Source organism: Microtus oregoni, unplaced genomic scaffold (genome assembly GCF_018167655.1).
Source record: "Microtus oregoni isolate MIOR12 unplaced genomic scaffold, Mior012 000048F_ref0000485, whole genome shotgun sequence".
Lineage (NCBI taxonomy): Eukaryota > Metazoa > Chordata > Mammalia > Rodentia > Cricetidae > Microtus > Microtus oregoni.
Window position 1 is genome coordinate 16,345,626 of NW_024543222.1, and position 21,898 is coordinate 16,367,523.

The 21,898-nt window shown below is 41.6% G+C and overlaps 1 long non-coding RNA gene and 1 pseudogene across 1 annotated transcript; both read left to right on the forward strand.

Annotated features, from left to right (window-relative positions):
- Nucleotides 1-427: 427 nt before the first annotated feature.
- LOC121436118 lies at nt 428-11,905 on the forward strand. The gene is made up of 3 exons (XR_005972653.1): nt 428-597; nt 811-969; nt 11,789-11,905. It is a non-coding gene; the product is annotated as an uncharacterized LOC121436118 (long non-coding RNA).
- Nucleotides 11,906-12,043: 138 nt separating this feature from the next.
- Nucleotides 12,044-21,898, forward strand: part of LOC121436030 — an 83,467-nt pseudogene continuing 73,612 nt past the window's right edge.

Sequence of the window (21,898 nt, forward strand, 5' to 3'; positions counted from 1 at the left end):
CACACACACATACACACACACCAGAAACTCCAGGACAAGCGGGGACATGTCTAAAGATTTCACGCTAGACCTAGAGGTTGAGTTCTGCTTAGTTTTGCGTATTTAAGACTCCTTAAAGTTAGCTCGAAGGATTCCATCTTTAGAAGTCATTTCCCACCAGTTCCACAGTGCTAACTACCTACTTTTTGTCTTTTCCGGAAGTGAAGATGAAGCCAGCTGAATCCTCTATGTCTGCCCTTAAAAATACGCTTGGGTAGGAGCCCTAGCCCGGAGGGAGTGGTGCGGTAGGAACTCAGGCTGACACCAGTTGAGGTCATCTGCCAAGAAGGGTAAGGACGGTGCTGGCCAGCGGGCCACGCCCCTTGCACGTGTGCACGTGCAGGCGTTGCTTGCGCAGGCGCAGTGAGGGTCCGGTGTAGGGGTTGCACCTAGAGCGCGAAAGCGTCCAGTGGAGACTTGAGCTCTGGGCCCTCTGGCCGAGACTCTGCGTGTGAGGGGCTGCGCTGAGAGGGAGGATGGACGAGGCCACCTCCCGCGCCCGGGGGAGTGCGGGTCCCTCCAGCTCGGAGCTTTGGAGCTTCGGAGCTTTGGCTGCAGGTACTAGCGTCGGGCACAGGTCTACAGAGGGTGGTGAGCCAGTGTGGCCCTTAGCCGCCCGCTCTCCTCACGCCCTTGTGGCCTTGGAGGGAGCCTCGGTCTGGCGCAGGGAGAAGCGCTCCCCGTGGAGAAGGGAGGGGACTCATGGGAACTGAGGCAGGAGATTTGCCCCCACACCCTCCGCCTCCCACAGCATTCTCTCTCTGTTCACAGCATTCTCCCAGCTTGGCCTTCTGTGTACAATCCGGGTCTTCCCCAAGGCTGCTGGGGACCCTGGTTTCCACACCATCATCAAGTTTTACTGGGCGAGGGACGCACAGAGAGCACCAAAGGCATGACCGGAAGCCTCCTCTTCAGGCGTGGCTTGTGAAGGTGGGTACAGATGCGGGAGCTGGGGTGTCGTTTGAGGTCAGCCGTGAGTTAGATGACTTTTTTTTTAAATTAAATTTAATTTTTTTTTATTTCTTATGTTTGTAGCAGTGACTGGTGTGAAGAGGTCAAACCCAGGTGTGCTCATGTAGTCTATTCCTCATTATTTTCTGTTGCTTTTAAATTTAAGAAATCACAGGAGATGGATTAGCTTTTGCTGCTTTTCTATATAGATTTACGATGGGTGAGTTTGACAGACAGGCAGTTGTAACCCTTGGCATCCCAGAAAATAGGCTCTTTTCATGTGCTGTAGAAAGCCCCTTCCACAAATGTGGTACATTTACACAAAGGAGTACTACACAGTAGAAAAAAAATAACAACATATTGAATTTTGCAGGAAAATGGATGGAGCTAGAAAACATTATTTTGAGTGAGGTAACCCAGACACAGAAAAACAATTATCACATGTACTCACTTATAGGTGGTTTTTGAACATAAAGCAAAGAAAATCAGCCTACAAAGCACAATCCCAGAGAACTTAGACAACAATGAGGACACTAAGAGAGACTTACATAGATATAATCTACATGAGAAGTAGAAAGTAGAAAAAGAGAAGATCTCCTGAGTCAAATGGGAGCATGGGGACCCTGGGGAAGGGTTAAAGAGGGGAGGGGAGAGGCAGGGAGGGGAGCAGAGAAAAATGTAGAGCTCAATAAAAATCAATTTACAAAAAGAAAATATGTCTTAAAAAAAGAAAGAAAGAAAGAAAGAAAGAAACCCCTTTCACATCAGCATGCCAACCGATTTAATTTCCCAGAGCCTGCCTGAGGCCCACATCTCACTATGTCTGTCAGTTCCTACACCTGTCCTTTCTGAGGACCATTTCGATGAGTGACTGGCCACTTGCTCTGTCCTTGCTGCCTATTTTTGTCCATGGAGCTTTCCTCATCAACTTTTATTGAATTTGAGAACTTTACCCAGTAGTGATCTCATATCTGCTTCTGTACATTGTTCAACACCTTCTTCCATCTGCAGCCATCCACTCCTAATCACTGAAGAGATTGTTCGTCAGGCATTGTTTAATTATTTCCTTGTGGTCCTGTTTCTAACCTGTTGCCAGCCAGGTCCAGGCATTTATATAGTATAGAAGTCACTGGAGAAATTACAAAGCAGTATTGGGTTTTCCTTGCTTTCTGGAAACTGGGATGATTTCATGAATCTTAGGTTTTAAGACTTTTACAAGTTAAGCCCATCATTGAATAATTGACGTCATACTTATGGCAGAGCCTTGGGTTACTATTACTTGGCTTCCCGCCTTAAACTGCCTTGTTACCAGTTTAAGTACTCTTTTAGCTTTGGTGAATACAGGTAGTTCCTGCCTTGTTTCCCCTGATAACACACCTTTTATGAATGTAGAAAAGTGCATAAGGTTTTGTTTTTTTTAAAAAAATATTTATTTATTATGTGTACAGCATTCCTTTCATGTGTGCCCGCAAGCCAGAAGGGGGCACCAGGTCTCATTATAGATGGCTGTGAGCCACCATGTGGTTGGTGGGAATAGAACTCAGGACTTCTGGAAGAGCAGTCAGTGCTCTTAACCACTGAGCCATCTCTCCAGCCCCAAGTGCATAAGGTTTTAAACTAAAATCAAGGAAGGGTGTAAAGCACCTTAAGAGAATTTTTTATTTCATTTTCTCCTCATGAAGGAAGGTGATGGTCAGCAACAACTCTGGTAAGCTTATCTGAAAAGCCCAGTGGGACGCACCACATATCCAGTCTCCCTCACAGTCCTGGGCATCACAGCTTCCCAACAGGCATTTTTAGACTTTCAGCTAAAGAGAGTAATTTCATTTTTCAATCATCTATTCACTCATTCCCCTGACATACTATCAATCCTCTATTAAATTGTGTGGACTGTGCTTGATTCTGGGATAAAAAAAAACCCTAAATATTGGCCTATCAGGTGCTTATTAAGCTTAAGGCCTTGTGACAGAGAACTAAGATGCATAAATAAACCTGCAAGTTACTAATAATGCCTTGACTTAATTTGAATTGTTCAAATTTTAGAAATATTTATGTGATAGTTTAATTGTAATTGGCCCCCATAATCTTATAAGGAGTGGCACTATTAGGAGGTGTGACTTTGTTGGAGTGGATTTGGCCTTGTTGGAGGAGTGTGTCATTGTTGGGGCAGACTTTGAGATTTCCTATACTCAGGGTACCACCCAGTGTCTCAGTCGACTTCCCATTGCCTGCAAGCCAAGTTATAGTCACCATCACATCTATCTGCACGCCACCATGCTCCCCATCATGATGATAATGGATTGAACCTCTGAAAGTATAAGAGTGCCACCCTAGCCACCCTAATTAAATGTTTTCTTTTATAAAAGTTGGCGCGGTCATGGTGTCTCTTCACAACAACAGAAACTTAACTAAGACAATATAACACTTTTCAAAATTGAAGTGACATCTTGGAAGAACTAGTGGTGTCTACTGTACTGTAAGGCTGGGAATTGGTTTAATTGATAGAGTGCTTCTAGCATCAAGCACTGGTTTTATCTCTAGCACCACAGTAAACAAAATCAAAGGTGGCTATAATGGTACACACCTCTAATCCCAACACTCAAGAGCTGGAGATTGTGTAGGAGGGTCTTCTGTCTATATGTTACTTTGATTAGTTAAATAAAGAGACTGCCTTGGCCTTTTGATAGGGACAAAAATTAGGTGGCGGAGTAGACAGAACAGAATTCTGGGAGGAAGAAAGCAGAGGCAGAGAGAGCCGCCTGCCATGAAGTTGACAAGTCAGACATGCTGAATCTTTCCCAGTAAGCCACAAGCTGCTAGTGACATACAGATTATTAGAAATGGGTTAAATCAAGATGTGAGAGTTAGACAATAAGAGGCCAGAACTAATGGGCTAGGCAGCAATTTAATTAATACAGATCTCTGTGTGGTTATTTCGGGGGTTAAGCTATCCAGGTGGCAGGACGCCAACCTGCTGCTCCTTTTACAACATGGAGATAGGAGGAACAGAAGTTCAACATTGTCCTAGGGCTAAGAAGAGAATCCAGCTATATGAGATCTTGTCTCAAACAAAGAAAAGGAAAAATCCACAGTGACTTATAAAACATTCAAAGGTAGCATTGGGAAGAATTTGTATTCTTACAGAAGTGTATTAATGCAGATGAGCCTCTCATAGTTTTAGCTGCTTGTAAAATTCAGAGATAAGTGTATTCTTCCTTTTACTGGATTAGTAATTTGGAGAGGGATGGGTGGCAGTTTCATTTCATCAGCATTTGGATGGTATTCTGAAGTAGGAGCTACTTTCTGCAAAGACTGAACTGTTCCTTTGCTCACTCCCAATCCTGTGCTTTCTCTGAAGGACTTCCTTTATCATCACTGTCGTCAACAGAGGGCAGTAGGTCCTGCATCCAACAAATGATGCAGGAAAGCACTGTGACTTCAAAAAAACAACCTTTATTTAGGGTTCTCTATAAATACAGTTAAAATGTTGTTCACATCTACTCTGTAAAATGAGCATTGCATTTCAAGTATATCCAAAATGAAATCTCTGGCAGGTTATGAAACTGTAAGTCTCTTATGACTAGGTTTGTCTTGGCACTAGACATAAGGCAGTTTAACATCAGCTCACAATGCCAAGAACTAGAAATTTACTACTTTAGTTTCCGTTGATGGTCAAACAAGGTTGTGAAGGAGAACTTTGCAGACTTTGATCAACCATACTCTGAATATTGTAATCCTAGACTTTAGATAAAAGGATTGAACTAGATTGTGTGGAGGACACGTGAGAGGCCAGCTGCTGTGGAGAGTTAGCAGGTACATATGATTGGCCCACCACCTACAATTCATCGCCTTAATCACTTTGATAGTGATTTTCTCCATTGTTTGTGTAGTATGTAATAAAATGCCAATATCTAGTAGTCCCTTTATAAGTCTTAATTGATTTTGAAGCTATAGGATACCTTACCATTAGCTAGGATTGTTGGAGTTTATTTTTTTTTATCTCTTTTCATTAAAAGTCTAGGTGTTCTGTGGATGTGGCTCAATGGTAAAGAGCTTGCCTAACATGTGTGAGGCCCTGGTGAAGGCATAAATCACATACAATCCCATACCAGTTTGGAATTAGGATTAATAGAAAGGTTATTTATTTAAAGGGGAAAAACTTACAGATCACCGTCCCAGACAACAACAGCCCTCTGTGCAATCTGGAAGGGAGCCTAGTTGCCGGAAGTGGAGCTGGAAGTGAGAGACAGACAGACAGACAGACAGACAGACACACACACACACACACACACAGAGAGAGAGAGAGAGAGAGAGAGAGAGAGAGAGAGAGAGAGAGAGAGAGAGAGAGAGGAGGGAAGTGGCCACTTTTTTAAAGAGAGAGAGACCATGCCCCAATGGGCTGGTATCTCAGCGGCTATTGGCTGAAGGAGTGGAAGGAGCTCCTGCAACACCTCCACCTTTTGTTTAAGTAAGAGAGTTCTAAACCTACTATGAAATTATATACAATAAGTACAAATATCCTATTCTAACTAGCTTAAGTCTTGTATAATAAATAACTTGGCCAAGTCATGGGAGAAAAGTAACTACATTTATATAGTCTTCAACCCCATTGAAGATCTGAGAAGGGAAATAATGTTACCTGAGTAATTAAGATGTTCAATCAAACAACTTCCAAAACATGCAACAGATCACAGAGACAACCAGCTACCTGGGCAATCACCCAAGGTCATCTTTGCAGCGTTGAAGCAACCAACTTTGGCTAAGGCCTAACATAACTGACATACCATTTTCAAAGGTAAGAAACTTTTTAAAACTATCTTACCCTGTCTTGGCAGGATATGACAGTCCTGTTTTATCCATTCATGGATACTCTGTATCTCTGTCAGTGGTTGAGGTATGGGCATTTCTTTGCCCAAAGGCCAGTTCTTCCAAGAAGAAAGGCTCCAGGTGGAGTGTCTTTGGTGCTCAACATTCTTTCGGGAATAGATCAGTGTTTCCAGGAGCAATTGTGTCTCACTACCACGAAACTGAGTTAGATTAAAGGCCATTTTCTACAGCTCTTTGAAGAGGTTGAAGATAATCTATCTATACTGAATATAATCTCCATGTATCTAAAGAACCTGATTAGTCTAATTATAAATGACAAACTTAGATGACTATTGATCTATATAATTCTCAATACCTATCTAACTTAAAGACTAAGACAATAAACAACTGTGCAATAAATGAGGACAATATGACTCCTGCATACCCTGCTTTTTCACTAAAATCCTCATGTTAAGTCTGTTACATATGTTTTATGCAGTGGCATGCCTTTGATAGGGCCCATCAAAGGCATCCACGTTTGAAGGCGTAAGTCACAAACAATGCCACACCAATTCGGGGTTATGATTATTAGGGTGGTATTTATTTAAAGGGGAAAAAACTTACAGATCACTGTCCCAGGCAACAGCCCTCTATGCAACCAGGAAAGGAGTCCAGTCGCAGGCGGAGCAGGAAGTGAAGAGAGAGAAGAGAGGGAAGTGGCCGCTTTTTTAAAGGGAGAGAAACCACGCCCCAATGGGCTGGTACCTCAGCGGTGATAGGCTGGAGGAGTGGGAGGACCTCCCGCAACACACGTTGCCCAATTCCTGTTCACTCTCTCTGTGTATAATAATTGTTCATTACATCTCATTTTAGACTACAAAATCATAAGTCTCATATTTTAAACTGGTATGTACTTTTAAGTCTCTTACAAAAATGCCTTATATTTAATATTAAGCTGTTCTTTACCATTGTCAGTTCTGCCACTAATCTTATATTACAAGTAGTTTTTTTTCTTTCTTTCTGTCTTTTTATGAGTGTGGATCTAGCCTGTTAAGAGCCAGTGCAATAAAGCTCAGACCCAACCTTCCAGACAGATTCTATACTGCAGCTATACCTAATAAACAGCCCTCAACTGCTCAGAGATCTGGGGAATGTGATATTTAAGTATTTAATTATTTAAAAAACTTTTCATAACGAAAAGAGACAAGTTGGCTCCTATCAGCAGACTCTTATTTCCTCCAAAGAAGACAGAAGACAAATGGGCGCAGAACAACGTCCTTCTGCAGTTCACTGAGCACTGCTGAGCGCTGACCATTAGGAAAAACTGCCTTTCATCTAAACTAAAGACCTTTAGATGTGGACGGAATCGCCAGAATCGACAGCCCAGCTGCTCAGGTCAAGGTAGGCCTGTCTTTCTACATATTTCTTAGCCCACAGGGTCTTCTGGAGCCTGGCAGGCCTGGTGCTAACCAGCAAAGGTCAAGTGCAACCTTCAGCGACCATGGAGGACCCAAAAAGAGTAGCTCTGGGTGCCAACTAAGTAAGTTCTCTGTCATTTTTTAATCGGTAACTCAAGAAAAATCTTATCCTTCTCAAAGATCTCTGACAGTTTGGTAGCTGAGAGGTTTTGCCAGGTTGAGGTTTTGCCGGTTACCTCACCAAACAAATTTCAAATCAAATTTCTTAAAAAAATACTTTTCATTGTACAAAATAAGCCATAGTCATTGTATGTCTAAAACTTCTGTTTTCATAAACCCAAGCAGTTCTTGTGAGTTCCAGGGAGCCAAATTAAAGAATCTACCTTAAACAGGTCAGATACCCCCTCAATTCCCTAGTCCAAAAATTTTTTTTCTTTCATTTAACTTTTTTTTGTTCTGCCAATACCTTAAACAGGATAAAGGACACCAGACATTTCCACACCACAGACACTGGTCAGAAGCAAAGAAACCAGCCATGCCAGGAGGTTCCCAGCACACAGCCTTCTCAAGGACCGCCCCCCCCAAGACAATGCCCACAAATCAGCCGGAAGCAGTCTTGAGAATTCACTGCCCCAATTCCTTCAAACTTTGGTGTCTAACCTCCTGCTTTCATTATAAGCAAAACCTGGGAATGTTCTTCTTTCAGTCCCTGGTCACTTTAAGGGACAAGCCACACCCACTCCCAGCTACCTCTGACCTCTCTTCACCATCTTGAATTCCCTCTCTTGCTGTTCCCTTTTGGTGTGTGCACACGTGTTTTTTTTCTCTCTGTCCCCCCCCCCCTTCTCTCTCCTTCTCTCTCTCTTTTAAGGAATAAATGTTCTTTATGCCTATTTACTGTGTCTATGTGCCTTTTACCTGCCACCTGTTTGCACCCAGCCCACTCGGGGATCTTGCAGTTCCCAGAGCCCGCTGCCTTCCCCGCCATGTGTCTGCCCCTCGCTGCTGGGAATCTGCACCCCTCTGGCAGCCGTCTCTGGGGACTCGCCAGCATTTCCTGCTGCTAGCTGCTCGGGGAACTGCCCGGGGATTTAGGAACATGGAAAAAAGGAATATTACCTAGGACAGTTATCATTCTGTTTAATAATGGCTCAGGTTCCCCTTGCGTTGCTCTCAGACATTAAGATTTATTAGGTCTTGTTAAACACTTATTTTAAGACAGCAGGAATACATGCAGACAGAATATTGTAATAAATATATAAATATTTTAAAAAATAATTGAAAAGAGAATAGTGGGGGTTTATACTCATTTCATACTATTGAGAATATATTATACCAAGAGTATATATCATTGAATATATATTATACCAAAAGAAAAAGTGATGCACACAGATGCACAAGTAAGGTTACAGCTGCTGATAAGTTCGTACGTGGAACTTACCTTTGTATTTAAGTAAATGCCCCTTTGGTTTCTTTGAAGAGACCATTTATGTTTTCAACAGGTTTCAGGTTTAAGCAGTTGTACCTTTTGCGATATTTGTGAGGCTGTAAAGATTCAGAAAGGATATTCTAGTGAATAATTTTCTGACTTCTTTCAGGCTGGGTGGAGTGAATCTCTGCACATTGAGGTGTCAGCAGACATCAGAAGATGTTTGTGTTCTGACAAAGAAATATCTGTATCAAGTCTAACAGTCAGCCTTCATAAGGAATGTATCATAAGGAGAAGCAGTGGCATAATATAACCCTTGGTTATTACTGAGTCAGAGCAGAAAGGGTATCGGGACTATTATGGATTGTGGGTGTCAGTTTCTCCCCATAAAGGTGCAAGTAACTAGAGGAGTTAGTAATTCTCTTCTCAGTTAACATAAACCATAAAGTCCCTTAATAATTTTTATTCACCTGTGAAAAACAGCAGAATCTCATTGAGTCTGTTAGCTATATCCTTTCTGAGTGGCCCACGCCCTCTGTTTCTGTATGAGATGGCTTATGCTTGATTTAGGAGCATATGTACAAAGCTGTGTGGCTCAGAGCATTACTATAAGCAATAACAGTTTATAAGCACCCTATTTATTCACATGTATCAGTTTGAAGTATGACATAAAATGTTTTTAAATTTGTAAAGAAAGTATAACAAGAGAAGAGATATGAAAGGGTATAGTTATAAAATGCATGTTGGTAAAGAAGGTTAAAGAGAAAGAATGCTATCAGATGTGATATAGATATGAATAATTACATTGGTATAAATTTTACTCTATTGGTAAAAGTTAAGGTCAATTTTGTTCTATGTATATGTATTTCTGATTTTGATTAAGGTATTGTGATTGTGTAGTTCATTTAAAAATGTAATATATAATTAGGAAATATAGGTTGCTAATGGATAATCATCGATAATAGTAAAGCTTGTAGTCATGTTAGTTAGATTTTCTAGATATATAGAGATATATTTTAGTTAGGCATTTTTCATATCTTTCAAAGACTGTAGAATATGGCATTTAAGATATTTTAATAACTTAGGGCTTTTCATGACAATGAGACACGTCTGCTCCTGGCAGCACCAATCTACTTCAAGAGGAAGATGGGCATTAAAGAGTCTCCTTATGGAGTTTGATAGCCATTTGGGCAGGAAACTGCTCTTGCCTGGACTGTTGCATAAACTGGATGCAAAGAACCCACAGAGAGAGGACTGCTGAACTTGCCAAAAGGTGAGGTGGTCTTTTGGGTTTCCTGATCTATGAAAGAGTCTACGAGACATTCTGCATGACACAGCAGAAAATGACTGAACTGTCTTTGGAATTTTCTGCTTCATGGAAATGTCTGCTGGATACTATGGGCCTGTAGGCTGGAGATGGATGCCCCAACGGTACAGAGAAACTTTGGATGACTGTCCAGGCAGTGAGATGTCTCTGTCATTTCTAGAGTTTTGGAAGTTGTTTACTTCTTGTTTGCTTAGGTAATATTATATCCTTCTAGAGTCTTTGATGGAGTTGAAGAATGGTTAGTTATAGTTATAGTTTTCCTTAGTTATAATAAAGGATAAAATAGATATAAATATTGTAACTGTAATTTTGCTTGATAACTGGTTTGTTATATGTAATCTTACTATGTTAAAGTGAAAGCCTTTTTTGTTTAAACAGAAAAAGGGGAAATGATGTGGGAGAGTCTTCTATTTTTTGTTGATTTCATTGGTTAATAAACTGACTTGGCCCTTTTATAGGACAGAAAATTAGGTAGGTGGAGTAAACAGAATAGAATGCTGGGAGAAAGAAGCCGAGTCAGGCAGTCACCATGGTTCTCGGAACTGAGACAGATGTAGGGTAGAATCCTTCCTGGTAAGCCAGCATCTCGTGGTGCTACACAGATTATTAGAAATGGGTTAAGCAAGATGTGAGAGTTAGCCTATAAGAGGCTACAGATAATGGGCCAGGCAGTGTTTAAAAGAATACAATTTGTGTGTTGTTATTTTGGGTAAAGCTAGCCGGGTGGCTGGAAGCAGCCTGCCATTCCACCTATACAGATGCGAAAGAATTGTAGGTGGTAGTTTTGTCCTAACGTAAGCAGTGTTCCAAAATGTACATCAAAATTGAGGACATGGAAAGGTTAAGCACATTATAGAAGGTCTAAGTTAAAAAGGTCTATGAGAGGTAAAACTTGAGGAAAGATAGTATTTATTACTAAGTTTATATTTATGTTCTACAGATGCTTAGTGGATAAAGGTACTTGCCACCTCACAATGCAAGCCAGGTGACCAGAGTTCCATCCCTGGAAGCCTCTTGAAGGTGGAAGGAGAGAACTAACTCCATATGCCGTCCTTTGACTTCTGCATGCATGTTGAAGCATGTACCACATGACCATACAATAGTAATAAAATGTATGACTTCATTATAATTAAAGATTATTTTTAAAGTCCTAACAACAGATATCATTTGATGCTTATTTCATCGATCATTCTACTCTGAACATTAGGAAGAAGCTACAGAAGCAAGAAACAAGATATAAATAATCCAAGATAACTTTTGAATTTGGCTTTTGGATTTTTCTACAACAAACTTGAAAGAGAGTCTAAAAGGGGAAAAGATCACAGACATGAGAGAAAGCAGAATCCAACTGGGACCCTGCCTAGTAATGGTTTTGTAACAAAGGTCAGCTGTCATAAATAAAGGGCGGGGCAGGCCTCCTTGCCCAGGTTTTGAGTTTTCACTCAGTTTCCAACCAGTGTTGGCAACATTGTGGATCTAGTCCCTACTGTACTTTGTCTTTACTTTTTTTTTTGTTGTTGTTTCTACTTTTCTATCATGTCTTTACTGCACTTTGGTGCACTAAGGCTTTTCTTCATGTGGCAACTGGTCCTGGCTTTTCCCATTCCAGAGTTCACTGGGAACCCACGCCAGTTGACTTCAGAGCCCTGGGTGCTAACCAAACTCTGGTCTTGGCACCCCTCTGATCATCCACCTAAATCCCCACATACTCGAGCACCCGAGACAGACAAAGGGGGCACTGAGTATCTGGGGCACCCTGCTCCCAAAGAGATGTTGGCCCCACTTGAGGAGTTGACTGACAATTTACTTCTATTCCAGGACCCCAGCACTTCTCGGGAGTCGAACCCAGAGCCTGCGGAACTTGGTGTTTCACATCAGCATCTGACCAACAAGCTGATACCACCTGGGAAGCAGCCAGAGAACATTTTAATGCTAAATGGGGATCAAATTCAGGCTCCCATTCTGCATTCACAGTTCAAAAGTACTGCCAGTCTAGCTGAGGCTGCAGATCATCAGTTGGAGGCAATACTTGTTCAGCCGCTAGACAGCCAGAGTTCAAAAGCAACAACCTTTATGGTTTCACCCAAGGAGTTGAAGAAAGATTTAACTCAGCACAGGAAACTTGCTAAGGTGGTTGATGGAAAACCTCAATTTCACAAACAAACCAAGGATGATGATTATGGTGACCTGAATATGAATGAAGCTTATTCTTACAGCCTTCCTCTGCAATCCCAGGAAAATGCAGATGAAGCTCCAGAGTTCCTAGAGCAGGATGAACCTGACCAGTTGGAGACACAAGTTCAAAATACAGAGAATCTCCATCAGGAAGCTCCAGATTATTTCCCACAGGAAGATGAACCTTTAATCCAAAAAGAAGACTCAGCTCACCATCAGCTTCCTTCTGAGGAACCATCAGTTCATCCTGAAATACGTGGTCCACCTCCAAATAGAAATGAAGCTCAGCACTCAAACCTGCCAAATGTGACAGTGAATCCTGTGGCTTCAGAGGCAGCTAAGGAGGTACAAGCTATTCTGGGCCAGCAACAGACCCTAGCCCAGTTTCCAGAGAGTTCTGAGTTGTTGGAACCTTCATCAACCCAACAAGAGGCCCCAGCTCAGATTTTAGAGCTTCCTGAGAACCTTGGAAATTCTGGTAGCCAGCTGAAAGCTCCAGCTCTGCCTACAAAGCTTCCCGAAGAAACCAGTCCTCTAGTTGAGCAAGAGGGTACAGTTCCAGTTCCAGAATCCTCTATGCAGAGTATAACTGAAACTGTAGTGACCACAATTCAAAACCCTAGTCAGGCTCAATTTCTCCATTATACTTCGCCCATGATTACAGGTAAGCCTGCAGATATGGAACCTAAAATAACTTCTGAGCCTAGAACAGAGAATGAGTCATCTCCATATGAGGAGGAGACTCCAACTCAGACTCCCGGTCCTCTTGTTGAAACTGAACATTTCCCCAGCCAGCAGCAGCAGCCAACTGAACCTTCTGAGTATTCTGAGGAGGCTGAATCTTCTGGAGTTGATTTGGAGTCTCCAGTTCAGCCTCAAGAGGAAGCAGAGGAGTTAGGACCTTTACCAATGCAGCAGGAAGATTTATCTCAACATCTAGGTCCTATTCTGGAGGATGACTCTAATCTCAGTGAACTAGAGCAACCAGGTCAACTTTCTGAGTCTCCTGAGGAGGTAGAATTGGGTTCTGGAAACCAGCCAGAAGCCTCAGGTCAACCTGCAGAGCTCCCTCCAGTTGAACAAGAGGCTCCACTTCAAACTCCAGAGTCCCCTATTGAGAATGTGGTTGAAACTCCACCAATTCACAAAGTCCAGCCAGATCGAAATGAAGAGCACCATTATTACTTACCACATGTTACAGTGAGACCCGTGGATGTGGCACTTACCATAACTTCAGAACCTACCAAGGAGACTGAATCTTCTCTGACCCAGCAGGTGTCCCCAGTGCATCCTTTGGAGTATACTGAGCAGATGGAACCCTTTCTCCATGAGGAGAAGCCACCAGCTCAGGCTTCTGGGCCTTCTGGAGAGAGTCAATATCAAAGCCAGCTGGAGGTACCAGCTCAAGCCTTAGAGTATGCTGAAGAGTTTAAACCTTCTGCAACTGAGCAGGAACAAGCAGCTCAGTCTCCAGAGCATCATGAAGCGACCGTTTTGCCTCCAGGTCACTATCAAGCTCAGCATTCTAGCCTGTCTTATGTGACTGGTCAACCTCCAGATCTGGAGATTAAAGTAACAGAGAATCCTGTAGCTGCGATGGGAACTGTGTACCATGAGGCTACAGCATCTGAAGAGGTTGAACTGTCAACACAACAGGGTGTTTTGTATCAGTCCCCAGAACCTATTCTGCATCATAAACCTCTAAGCCAGCAAGAAGACACAACTGGAATATCACAGATCTCTGAAGAAGGAAAACCCTTTCCAGCACAACAGGAGACTTCAGAACAGACGCTAGAGCTGCCCGATGAAGAACTTCCAGGTTACCATGGGGTAACAGTTTCATCCCTGGATCATGGTCAAGTTTATTTTTCAGCATCACACAATATCCCAATTGATCAACAAATCAACTCAAAACAGGATTATCATTCTCCAGTTGGTCAAGGAGTCCCAATCCAACCAGAAGAATTTTCTGAGGAACCATATCCAAGTCAACAGGGGAGCTCAACTTGGCCTTCAATAACAGATAGGTTTTTCTCATCTGCAGATCTAGAGACAACATTCAGAACTGAACTTCCAAAGTCATATAAAACCACGGTTAAATATGTGGACCTAGAACTTACCATAACCCCAGAACCTTCTCTGAAGGATGGATCAGTTCCATTTCCACAAGAAGACTTACGTCAGCCTATAGACTCCAGTGAGAAAGGTAAATTTTCACAGATTCAGACTAATGCCCTTTCAAAGCGTCCATATTTCTCCAAAACTGAATCTCTAGGCTTCCAGGAGGCCATAGCTCAGACAACACACCACTTTAAAGAGGTACAGTTTTATTCAACTCAACAAGAAGACTCAGAACTGCCTCCAGGTCATATTATGGGAGTAAGACCTTCTTTACATCAGCAAACAACCCTATCTCATCCCATAGACCTCCATGAGAATACGAAACCATTTCTGGCGCTGAAGCCCACTGCAGCTCAGACTTTAAAACTCCGTAGAAAAGGAAAATTTTCTCTAACCCATAAAGTGATTCCACACCCTCCAAAGCCACTGAAAAATATTGTAACTCACATTCCAGCACAAAAGATGACTGTTCCAAGGCCAGATCAGGATCAAGTTGAGTATACACTATCACCTAATGGTTTATTTCAGCCTTTGGACCTAGGAGTTACTGTAACCCCAGGAGAGCCTCAGTATCCTACAGTTCCAAAGCGCCCTCAGCTTCCAAATCCAAATGAAGCCACAGTTCAGCCCTTGGATCTGGAACTCACCATAACTTCAGAGCCTACCAGAGAGCCTCAGGATCCAAACCTAACTGAAGTCACAGTTCAGCCTTTGGATCTGGAACTTACCATAACTCCTCAAACTACTGCTGATGGAGAACTTTCTCAAACTATTCCAGAGACCACAAGTATAATTACAGAACCACCTAAGGAGGTTGTAGCTAAAGAGCAGGAATATCAAGAGGCGACAGTTCCAACACAAACTCAGCATGAAACTTTTCCTTCATCTCAACCTTTGGATCTGGAACTCACCATAACTTCAGAGCCTACCAGAGAGCCTCAGCATCCTACAGTTCCACAGCATCCTCAACATCCAAACCCAACTGAAGCCACAGTTCAGCCTTTGGATCTGGAACTCACCGTAACTCATAAAACTACTGCTGAGGGAGAACATTCTCAAACTATTCCAGAGACCACAAGTCCAATTACAGAACCACCTCCAGCCCCAGTATATCAGGAGATGAAAGTTCCAACACCAGGTCAGGATCAAATTGAGTATCCAACAACACATGTTGTATCATTTCAGCCTTTGGATCTGGAACTCACCATAACTTCAGAGCCTACAAGAGAGGCTAAACATCCTACAACTCCAAAGCACCCTCTGGTGATATATCCAGAACGTATTCACTCTCAACATCCAAACCCAACTGAAGCCACAGCTGAACCTTTGGATTTGGAACTTACCATAGCTCCACAGCTTACTACTGAGGGAGAATTTTCTCAGAGCATTCAAGAGACCACAACCCAGATTACAGAACCACCTAAAGAGGCTGTAGCTCTAACCCCAATATATCAGGAGGTGACTGTTCCAATACCAACTCAGGATCAAATTGTTGTATCATTTAGGCCTTTGAATCTAGAACTCACCACAAGTTCAGAGCCTACTAGAGAGCCTCACCATCCTACAACTCCAAGGGAGACTACAGTTCTTCCTCCAGAGTACCCTCTGGTGATATATCCAGAGCCTGTTTACAGTAAGCACACAACTCAGATACCTGAAGTCACCGTTCAGCATTTGGATCTAGAACTTACTGTAACTTATCAACCTATTAATGAGGGAGAACTTTCACAAAGTATGCAGGAGAGCACAACTCAGATTACAGCACCACCTAAAGAGGGTGTAGTTCAAGAGGTGACAGTTCCAATACCAATTCAGGGTCAAGCTGAGAATCCAGCACCACCCAGGATCTCATCTCAGCCTCCTACAGGAACTTACTTTCGTCCAACTCCACAGCAGACTAGAGTTCACCATTCAGATCACAGTGTGATCCTGAACCCAGAAGTTTTCGTTCCTCGTACAAGAACTCCAACTAAAACCGTAGTTAACCTTGATCATAACTCATCTACTCTAGAAAACAGTCCTGAAAATTTGCAGAGTACCACTGCTGAAGTTAGAAAACCACCTAATGAGTTTGTAGTTCAAACTCGAGGATATGAGGAGGGCATGGTTCAAGGTCTAATTCAGAGTAAAGCCGAGTATCTAACAAAACCATATCATCCCTTAGACATGGAACACACTGTAACTGCAGAGCCTACTAAAGAGGCTCATCATCCCACAGCTCTCAGTGAGACTACAGATCGTCCAGTGCATTCTCAAGTGACACCTCTAGAACAGGTTCACATTCAGCATCCAAACACAACTGAAATCACGGTTCATCCTTCAGATTTGGAAGTTACCATAACTCATCAACCTACTACTGAGGGAGGACTCTTTGAACCTATGCAAAAGACCTTCTCTCAGCCTCCACAGCCGCATGAGGGGCTTGTTACCAAAGCTCCAGTGTTCCATGATAGTAAAGCTGCAATGCCAGGTTATCAAACTCAGCATACAGTGTCACCTGAGGTCCAAGTTTACCATCTTGATGTAGAACATGCTTTAACTGAACTATCTAAGATAGAGAGTGAACCTTTGGAAGCCCCAGGGAATGTTACTACCCTTCCTCTAAATAACCCTGAAGAGGTACTCCCACTTGATGAGAAGATTCAGGTTCAAAATTCAAACCTACCTCAAGTCACAGCTCAGTATTTACACTCAGAATTTTCAATAACTCGACAACCTAATACAACGGTTAAACGTTCTGCCCCTATGAAGGACTCCCCAGCTCACACTTCTGAGATACCTATGGAGACTGAGGCTCAATTTCTAGAACATTATGAGTCAATAGCTCTAACTTTAGTTCATGTTGAAGTTCAGCGTTCAGATTCATCAACTATAGAGACTAAACCTTCTGAAGTCCTAGAGACTGCAGCTGCTTCTACAGAGGCTGCACAGTATGGAGTCTCAACAACTACAGCTGTTTCTCCAGAAGCTGCACATTCTACAGTCCCAACAACTACAGCTCCGACTAATTCCACTACAGAAAGAGATTTAACTATGGAACAAAATGCCTACATGTACGTCAACGTATGTGAGTTCTGCTTGTGTGAAAATGAGACACTATCGTGTATTCATCTCAGCCCAGAGCGGAGACTCCACCAAGTGCCTGTGCCAAAGCCCGACTCCTACAACAACACTTTTGCTAACTTGTAAGACTCACCTTTATTTCTGTTTTACATTTGCCTGACATAGTACCTTTTTCTTCAAAGCTTTCCTGGGCCTCCTTGTCACTCTAATTCTCATTGATTGACTTTCTGCTCTTACCTTGACTTGCCAGCTTTTCTTTGTCCTCAATTTTACTTCTTCAGTATCCCTTCTCCAGTCTTTTATTCATGATAGCCCTTCTTATTTTTCTGTATTCATTTTTCTTTAGTTCCATTATATCATTGCGTAACCTTTGTTCTTCTGTTTCATTCCATCCTCTTTATAATTTATTTCAGTGAGGATGTATCAGAGTGATTAGATTCTGGAGCTGGACTCCTGGGGTTTGGCCTAAGCTCTGTAACCCTGCATAAAGTATTTAGCTGTGAATTAACTTCCTCACCTGTAAAATGGGAAGTTTGATGACTCCTGTTTCATAGGACTGTTGTGAGGTTTAGTTGACTACATGGAATACTTATCTTAGTTCTTAGCCTACATGAATGTTAGCTTTGTAATCTTAGTTATGTCCAGAGCTCATTCTTGTTCCTGGTTTTCTAATATTTTTCATGTATTGTGTGCACTATTCAGGGATAAGAAGTATGACAGCCATATATGTGTGGCATTTTCTCAGGAACATGAAATAATAGATGGGGGAAAGGTGAATGGTTACATTAAAACTTTCCCTTTGGTTCAAAGAGTGTCTCATTTTTAAATAAAGTAAAAATAGGTATTACAGCATAGCCAAAGGCATAGCTTACAAAAATTGGGATTTAGTAGACTAGTCTACCAGAAAAGATTGAATTAGAAAACAGTGAGAGATATTATGAAATACTTTGAATATCAGTTCTAGTGGTTTGAAAGTCACAGTGCAATATGGAAGAAGAACCATTATAAATTTCTAAAAAATATTGAAAAAGTATTAAGAGGGTGGAACTTTGCTATGTAATACAGGCTGGCCTTGAGTTCATGATCGTCCTGCCTCAGTATCTCAAATGGAAAATACAGGCATGAGTCTTAACACTCAGATAGAGGATCATTTTATCATCCTCTTGTAGAATAATCCAGACAGGAAGCTTAATTCTTGATGACCATATATAAATATCGAGCAAAATCTAGGACTAAAGTGAGCAAGAGTTGGACCACTGTGGCTATTACGGGAGTGGGAAGAAAACCCTGAATCCTCACAGAGTAAGAGAAGATAGGATTTAGTGAGTGATACTAGACATGGTTATGCACACCTTTAATGCCAGAACTTGAGATGCAGAGGCAGGTGGATCTCTGTGAGATTGAGGCCAGCCTCCTCTCCATAGTGAGTTCAATACGAGTCAGGGCTACATGGTGAGAGTGTGCCTCAAACAAAATTGGGGATTGAAGTATACAAATAAAAAAATGAGACCACAGTTTCTGTTCTAGATAAAGATAAGGGGATGGCAATTTAACAGATAGACTCAGCAGTCAGGAATGAGAGTTCAGTTTTAGGCATTTTTTCTTATTAGTGAGCATAAAATCAAACAGTTTGGGATTGAGTGGGATGTCCACTATCAAGTGAGTGAATTTCTTTCTTCCCTATCACAAAAAAAGTGTGTTTAAACTGAGCAAGAAAGTCTTCACTGAGTAGAACTAAAAGTAAATGCTTAAAGTGAGCCACAGAGTTGAAACTGAACATAAATTAGGTATTTAACAGTTTCTTTTAAGCATGTGCCACTCAAGGATATATTCCCATTTTTAAAAAATGTCATGGAGCTGGGGGGTGGTGGCACATACCTTTAATCCCAGCACTCGGGAGGCTGAGGCAGGCAGATCTCTGTGAGTTCGAGGCCAGCCTGGTCTCTAAGAGCTAGTTTCAGGACAGGCTCCAAAGCTACAGAGAAACCCTGTCTTGAAAAAACAAAAACAAAAAAAAAAGTCATAGAAGCCTGGTGTATAGTATATACCCTAATACTAGTACTTGGGAAACTAAAGAATGAGAATCACAAATTCAAGGCCAGGCTAGACTATACTTAATGAGATCCTGTCTCATAATGAACAGAGGGCTAGCTCAGTGGTAGAATACTTGACTGGCACACAAAATGCCCTGAATTCCATTACTAGCACCTCAAAAAAGAGTGAAGGGTTGGGACAGCAGGGAGAGTCCTCACTTGTTAAAGTGGTCCAATTGCAAGTGTGAGGACTAGAGTTCAGATCTTCACAGTCCATGTAAATGATAGGTTTATGTGGCAGTCTACCAATAATTACAGCCTTGAATGTCAGAAGCACACTCTTCAGAACCATCTGGCTAGCAAGTCTACCATTCTAGTGAACTTTCGGCTGGATTAAAGATTCCGTCTCAGTAAAGTAGGAGAATGATTGAAGATGCCCTAACATCAGACTTGGGTCTCCACATGCACACAAGCAAAATAGAAATGAAAGACCCAGAGTTTATAGGATAAGCTAGAAAATTCATTCCATGGAGCCTGTTGCTCTTCTTCTGTGTCCTCCAAACCAAAATAAACTCCAGTTACATTTTGTCATGTGTCCTTCCTTCCACAGGAACATTGTGTTGTTCACAGATGAGGTAAAACTTTCATTAGTGATGTTGTGCTTTTTCCCTAAGTAGCGTGACCAAGAACTATTTCCACACCAGCACATCACTTTGACTAATTCGAATTTCCTCCTCTTTCTAACACAGTGCTTCGACAGACAGCCCTCTGGCAAAGGTTTGATGGTGCCTATATCAGGGTTTCTTACTTGCTCATGATGATCAAAATTCACCTATTTTCCTGTTCAATTATTAATCACTATTTTTTATTGATTTGTAGAAGTACTTTATTTAAACGCAATTATTTTTGAGAAAAATACTTAGTAATTAACTAGCATTTTCTAACCAAGAGGCTGGTCGTATTCAAAGTTCAACTTGCAAGGAAGGTCTTAGCTTGCTCCAGCAGCCCTGTGTTGCTAAGTGTGCTCCCTCAGAAACTGACAGGTCTGGGAATTAGAAGATTGGTGGTTTTTTTCGTTCTGCATTGAATACCGCCATGAGGGTGCGATGATTTTACTGCTTCTGCTTAGTCTTTTCCTATTTACTCAAGTATATGAACTGTTTCTTCACAGGAATTTCCAAGGAAATTCTATTTCTTACATTGACAAAAATGTATGGAGAGCATACCGTTGGGCTGAAAAACTGTGAGTAGTACATATTCTCTCCAAATGTTGTACAATATTGGACCAAGGCCCTTACTTTTGGTCCAGATTTTGAGGTCAGTATGTCTGAGAAAATATATTTCCTCTGTTCTTCCCAGTGAATTTCTGCAGAATAGATAGCTAGACATGGAATCTTTAGGATAGAGATAGGGAATTTTAATGGCTTTAAGTAAAAAAAATGAATTGGTACTAATTGAACTTCTCTTGTAAGCTGCATAAGGACTGGGTGTGGTTCAGTGTTGGTGCGCTTGCCTGGTGCACGAGCCCTGAGTTGGAACCTTACCTTTGCAGGCAAAGTTTTTATTTTAAATGCGGTGTTTTCATTGAAAGGAAAATTTGTTTTCCAGTAGAAGCCATCTATGGTGACATTTGTAATGGTTATAAATTAGTAAGAGGAATAGTGAAACCTTCCTTGTGCTATAATCCCTCAGATCTGAGGTAACTGCTACTCTGAGTTTGATATATATCCTTCCAGACATATTTGCATATAGCAAATATGCTGCTTTCCTTATCACTTTTACATAATTGATACCATCTGATAGCTTGATGTCTTCATTTCATGATATTTAAAGCTTCCTTTTCCATATGTAGAGGCTCATACTACTCATTTCCAGTTCTGCACAATATTTCATATAGGACTGAATTAAGCGTCCTGTATACCCCAGACAAGTGTTTCTATAGGCTAGATACCTAGAAATAAAATCTTTAGGGTGGAGACCATTACATATATAAAATTTTAATTGCTCCCAAAAGAGCTGATGACAATTTATGCTCTAGGCAATAGCATATGACATCTTGTATTTCTCCATCCCATGTCACCACTGGATGTTCTCCATCTGTTTGACGATTTTTGATCCAGATAACCTTTTAATCTTTCAGAAATCTCAGTGAAAATCACCTGACTGAATTACATAAGGATTCATTTGAAGGCCTGCTATCCCTCCAGATTTTGTAAGTTAATTAAGCACATCTATTTTTTATGATATAAATTATCTATGGATGAACAAGGGATTTGAATTAGATACTAACATCATTTCAAGCAATAAAATCGTTCAATTATTGACTGCAATCCCAACACTGAAGAGGTAGAAAATAGGAGGGTTTCTACAAGTTGTGGGTCTTTGTGGTCTACATAGTGGGTTTCATACCAATTCCAGGGCTGCTTGGCAAGACCCTGGCTCTAAAGACAAAAAAATAATAAACAAACTCTCCAGTTATGTCAGTGGGGGGTGGGGCTTAGCCCATCGCATGAAAATGACTTGTATGCATTTTAAA